General features: G+C 40.2%; 1 pseudogene; it reads left to right on the top strand.

Annotated features, from left to right (window-relative positions):
- Nucleotides 1-3345: 3345 nt before the first annotated feature.
- On the top strand, nt 3346-4752 carry LOC105856168 (small ribosomal subunit protein uS2-like; annotated as a pseudogene).
- Nucleotides 4753-5793: the final 1041 nt, after the last annotated feature.

Below are 5793 nucleotides of genomic sequence, written 5' to 3'. Positions count from 1 at the left end.
CTCAAGCAATCCTCCTGCCTCAGCCTCCCGAGTAGCTGGGACTACAGGCATGCGCCACCATGCCCGGCTAATTTTTTGTATATATATTTTTAGTTGGTCAATTAATTTATTTCTATTTTTAGTAGAGACGGGGTCTCGCTCAGGCTGGTTTCGAACTCCTGACCTTGAGCAATCCGCCCACCTCGGCCTCCCAAAGTGCTAGAATTACAAGCGTGAGCCACCACGCCCGGCCAGTAATAGATATTTTATATTTAGGTTTACCACATGCCAGGGAGTTTACATGCTTTATCTCACGGTGTTGTAACAGCCTAGCACATTACATCTTACTGGACCTGTTTTATAGGTCAGGTAGCTAAGTCATTTCCCCAAGGTCACACAGCTCGCTAAGTGGCACAGATTGGGATTCCCAATGGCCTCCGAAGCCCCTGTGAGTCACTTCTGAGCTGGATTCAAACACTGCGGCACATTCAAGGAGCACTCTGGCCAAAACGCAATGCAAGGTTGTCATTCAGAGCCTGAGTGTTCTTAACTCACAAGGGTAGAAACCCCGGTGGTGACAAGAAACAGCAGAGGCCAGAGGCACTGTGACTCTCAATGCGACATCAGCAGTCTGTCATGAAAGGCTGTGCATCCAGGCCCACAAAGGCTGAAACACATGCAAGTGCTGCATGTTCTAACATGAAGAAAGCAATGACTTTCCCCCCAGGCAGGCCTGAAATCAAAAGCCCAACGCCATTGCCTCTCTGAGGGGCAGCCTGTCTCCCAGGAATGTGGTCATGATAAACGAGAAATATGTATAAAGTGTGAGTCCTTGCCCCAAAGGGTGCTGAATAAATGCCGGGTATTATACTATTGTTTATTTGGGCTACCCAAGTGCATTGGACTGAACAAGAGTATTTCTTTCACTGACAACCGTGGTCATTGTGGTGAAAAGATTTATGTTAGAACATATGAATGATGCCTCTGTGTACATGTGTGTGTTTATGTGTGTGTGTGTGTGTGTGTGTGTGTGTGTGTGTGTGTGTGTTGCTAATATTTGGTGTGCTGTGTAGGGTGATGGGGGATGCATTTATCCTGGAAAATGAGCTGGAAATTTCAGGAAAGTTTTGGTTACCCACAATTCCCATTTGACAGCCTTTCCAAAAGTTTCAGACTTAATCACAGAAATTTTAATTTGAAGAGGAGCTCAGGGATTGCTTACTCCTTGTGTTCTCCTACTTTCAAAGCTTTGCTATAACATTCCGAAGATGTGGTTAAACAACTTCTGCTTGAACACTTCTGCTGATGGTGAACTCACTACCCCTGGAGGGGCATTTGTTCCTTTTGCAGACAGCTTAAGGGAAAGAAGAAAAATAACCTTTACAGGGTACTTTGGATATTTCAGGCACTGTTCCAAAGCTTTACTTGCATCATTTCATCCATGTCTCATCTCAGAGGTAGTTTCTACTGCTAATGTTATTATCGCTAATGTTATTATCGCTATTATTATTACCAATAGCAAAGTATGTTATAAAGTACATAGGCACACTTCTATGCACTTTTTATATATTAAGTCATTTAATCTTTCCAACAACCCTGTGAAGTAGGTATTGTTATTTATCCCATTTTATGGATGGTGAAACTGAGGCTCAGAGAGGTTAAACAATTTGCTCAAGTTCACACAGCTAGGCAGTATATTTGAACATAGGCAGTAGGATCCAGAATCCACACTTCTTATGACTATGCTCTGCTTCCTCTTATCATCCTGATTTTAATAATAAGAAAATTGAATCACCGAGCCTCAGTAACTGATCACTGGTCACACGGTAAAAAAGTGATAAAAAGGTGATTTGAGTCTGGCTCTGTCTGACTCCATACCCTTGCTATTTTCATAACTCCACCTGGCTTTAAGTTAGGATAATGTGGTACCTGTACTTACTGAGACAAAATCAATCTCCCATACATTCTGTGCATAGCTTCAGGCTCTGCTGTAGAATCCATTCACAAAAGCATTTCAGATTTGTAAGCAGCTCAGATTGCCCTCAAGGCTAAATATATGCAGTTCTTTAAGTTGTTCTTTGCTCTTTGTAGTTTCTATGTGCTGTCCTCTCATTTATACATACATTGTCTCCTTCTTGCTAAATAGGGAAATCTGAAGAAGAGTAACCATCCTTGGGATGAACCAGGTGAACAGAACTGTGATATCCTCCTGCTCATTTATTCTGTTAGTCAATTACTTGATAAGTAAAAATGCATTCAATGATCTGGTAAATATCAATGATTAGCTATCATCTGTCACATACCCAATTATATACATGCACATATGCACTATGCATATGTGACTTCTCTGGGTTGAGAAATACTGGTCCATTTAGTCATGCACTTGGACACCATACTTTAATAGCTATTGCATTTTTAAAATACTGATATCTTATGGCTAAGTCTCCTATAACACATATTGCAAAAATATTTTATTTTATTTACTTTATTTTATTTTTTTGAGACAAAGTCTTGCTCTGTTTCCCAGGCTAGAGTGCCATGGCATCAGCATAGCTCACAGCAACCTCCAACTCCTGGGCTCAAGCAATCCTCCTGCTTCAGCCTCCTGAGTAGCTGGGACTACAGGAGTGCACCACCACACCTGGATAATTTTTTTGTATTTTTTTTTTTTTTTTTTTTTTAGTTTTCCAGCTAATTTCTTTCTATTTTTAGTAGAGACAGGGTCTCGCTCTTGCTGATGCTGGTCTCAAACTCCTGACCTCAAGCGATCCTCCCTCCTTTGCCTCCCTGAGTGCTAGGATTATAGGCATGAGCCACCATTCCTGGCCTGCAAAATTTTTTTAAATTTAGTTTTTGTTTTAATTTTGAAAATATACATAGAAGATTTTGTGAAAATAACTCCAGCAGCAGCATGAATTTTTAGTTTCTTCAAGCTCCTTCACAAAAATATAACAAAAACATAGCAAATCCAAATATACACAACAATTTTACTTTCAAACTAGATAATGAAGTATTCCTGTGAACGCCAAAATGCAAATGAGTAGAGGGAAAATACCTCCACCAGTCACAAAATCTGACACAGGATATCTGGCACCTGTGCAGAAGAGGAAGCAACTGGATGGGAGTGGGCAGAACAGGATGACCTCCACCAAGCTGCAGGTGTTTACCAGAAAGCCTGGTGACCACACTGACAGGAGAATGCAGTGGGAAGGACCGAGGGCCAGAGGCAGTCTAACCACTAAGAACATTCTGAAACTGACCTGCCAAGGTTCCCTTCCAGAATAGGACTCCAAACTGAAAAGAAACTTCTGGAAATAGACTCAAAATTGATCAAAATAGAGACAACACAGACAAAAGGAAGAGAAAATGTATACCAAAGAAGGTGAGAGAAGGTAACAGAAGTCTGAAATTCCAGGATGCAAGGCAACACACTTTAGTGCACATACAGACACGAGAGGGAACTGTAAAGTTCAAACGGCTTTACTGACCACACCCATTCTCAATTTAAAAGTTCACAAAAGCTGATTTCTTATAAAAATGTGCATCAGGAAGGTACTTGGGTCAAAACCCATACAAAGTTATTATAATAACAAAATGAATAAGGAGCAGAATAACATCCCTCCAGAGAGTGAAAGAATGTCAAGAAGATAGGCCCACAACACAGAATAAACCTGTAACCTACCATTTGAACGTGAGCTAAAAATGCATTATTAAAGTCATATAAGGCATGGCAGAATAACATGAATCAAAATTAGAAGAACTCAGAAATGAGGTGGCAGATCTCAGGAAAGATTTGGAAAGAATGAAGATAAACCTCCTTTCGACTCTACCTGAAGAGGGGTCCACATGGTGTCATTCTAGAGTCTCACTGTAGCTTAAAGGGAAACTTTTGCCATGTGCGGATCCTCTGATGTCCTGCAAAAAAGGGAGGAGGATGTCATTAAATTCCTTGCAGCTGGAACCCACTTAGGTGACAGTACTGTGACTTCTAAATAGAACAGCGCACCTACAAAAGGAAAAGTGATGGCAACTACATCATAAATCTGAAGAGGACCTGGGAGAAGCTTCTGTTGACAGCTTGTACCATTGTTGACTTTGGAAACCCTTTTGACATCAGTGTCATATCCTCCATGAATACTGGCCATTGGGCTGTGCTGGAATTTGCTGCTGCCACAGCAGCTACTTCACTTCTGGAAACTTTACTAACCAAATCCAGGCAGCTTTCTGGGAACCACATCTTCTGGGGGTTACTGATCCTAGGGCTGAGCATGAGCCTCTCACAGAGACTGCTCATGTTAACCTGCCCATCATTGCTCTGTGTAACACAGATTCTCCTCTGCCTTATGTAGACATTGCCATCCCTTGCAACAAGGGAGCTCACTCAGTGGGTCTGATGTGCTGGATGTTGGCCTGGAAAGTTCTGCTAATATGTGGCACCATCTCCCATGAACACTTGTGGGAGGTCATGACTGATCTTTACTTGTACAGAGATTCTGAAGAGATTGAAAAGGAAAAGCAGATTATTGCTGAAAAGCTGTGACCAAGGAGGAATTTCAGGGTGAATGGACTGCTCCAGCTCCAGAGTTCACTGCTACCTAAGCTGAGGTTGCAGACTGGTCTGGAGGCCTGCAGGTGCCCTCTGTCTCTGTTCAGTGGGTCCCTCCTGAAGACTGGAGCACTTGGCCTGCCATGGAAGCCTGGTCTCCAGGTCCAACACTTCAGGCCACCAAATGGGTAGGAACAGCCATGAAGTGGTCTTTCATAGGCTCTTAAGCAAAATGGAAATAAAGTTGATGGAAAATAAACATGAGTTTATAATAATAATAATTATTATTATTATAAAGGCAAACTAAAAGAGAAAGTCAACACAAGGTAATGCCCAAAGAGAATTAGAAAGTGAAAAAGAGAAAATATTAAAAATCAAAAAGAAATGAAGAAAGGGAGAAAAGAAATTCAAGAGAAGGTGATAAACATTGAGGGCAGACAAAGAAAATCCAAAATGCAAATAATCAGAATGCTGGAAAAAGAAAATTAAAACATAGAACTTGTCAAATACTAAAAACCTATACTTCTCAAATTTTTTCTGAAAAAAAAAATTAAACCACATAATTGAACGTTGCACCTGAGACTATCAACTCAGAATGATTAAAACCAATACACAATCTGGTAAAAATGATTGGACTTGGGTGGGCTGGCAACAAATCCAATTCAAATGTGCTGGATTCCTCAACGAATAATGTGTAAGGAACATAAAGGATGAAGAAGGAACCTACACATAAAAAGATTTTAAAGAAACATCAGAATTTTAAAATGATGAGAGCTAAATCATATTTAGCAAACATGGGTGCTAGAACTATTTTCAAAGGCTAGAATATCATTACTTTAAAAGTCAGGAGTGATTATCTATGTGAGGAGGGAAGGGGCTGTTGTTGGACTGCGGAACTGGTAGCTTTTGTGATGTCTGGCAAAAATTCTATTTCTTAACCTCGTGGTGATTCTGAGGGTGTTTGTCTTAGAATAACTCATTAAACTATGCATTTGTGTTGTATGGTTTTCTTGATGTTTCATGTTAGAACAAAATGATCATTTTAGTAATACACGCTCATAGAAAGAAATTCAAATATTATATAATAAAGTGAAATGTAAAAGGTTTTTTTTCTGTAGCTCATTTTCTGTTTCACTTTCCAGGAAAAGTCATAGGGATCAGTTGCTCAGGTACCTTTTTGGATATTTCCTGTGTATTTGTTTTACACAAGCAGGATGGCATCATGCATATTGTTCTAATATTTTAAAAAATATTTACTACACATATGC

This window comes from Microcebus murinus, chromosome 3 (genome assembly GCF_040939455.1).
Source record: "Microcebus murinus isolate Inina chromosome 3, M.murinus_Inina_mat1.0, whole genome shotgun sequence".
Taxonomy (NCBI): domain Eukaryota; kingdom Metazoa; phylum Chordata; class Mammalia; order Primates; family Cheirogaleidae; genus Microcebus; species Microcebus murinus.
Note: the sequence above shows the minus strand (reverse complement) of the source record. Positions and strands in the feature narration are given on the sequence as shown.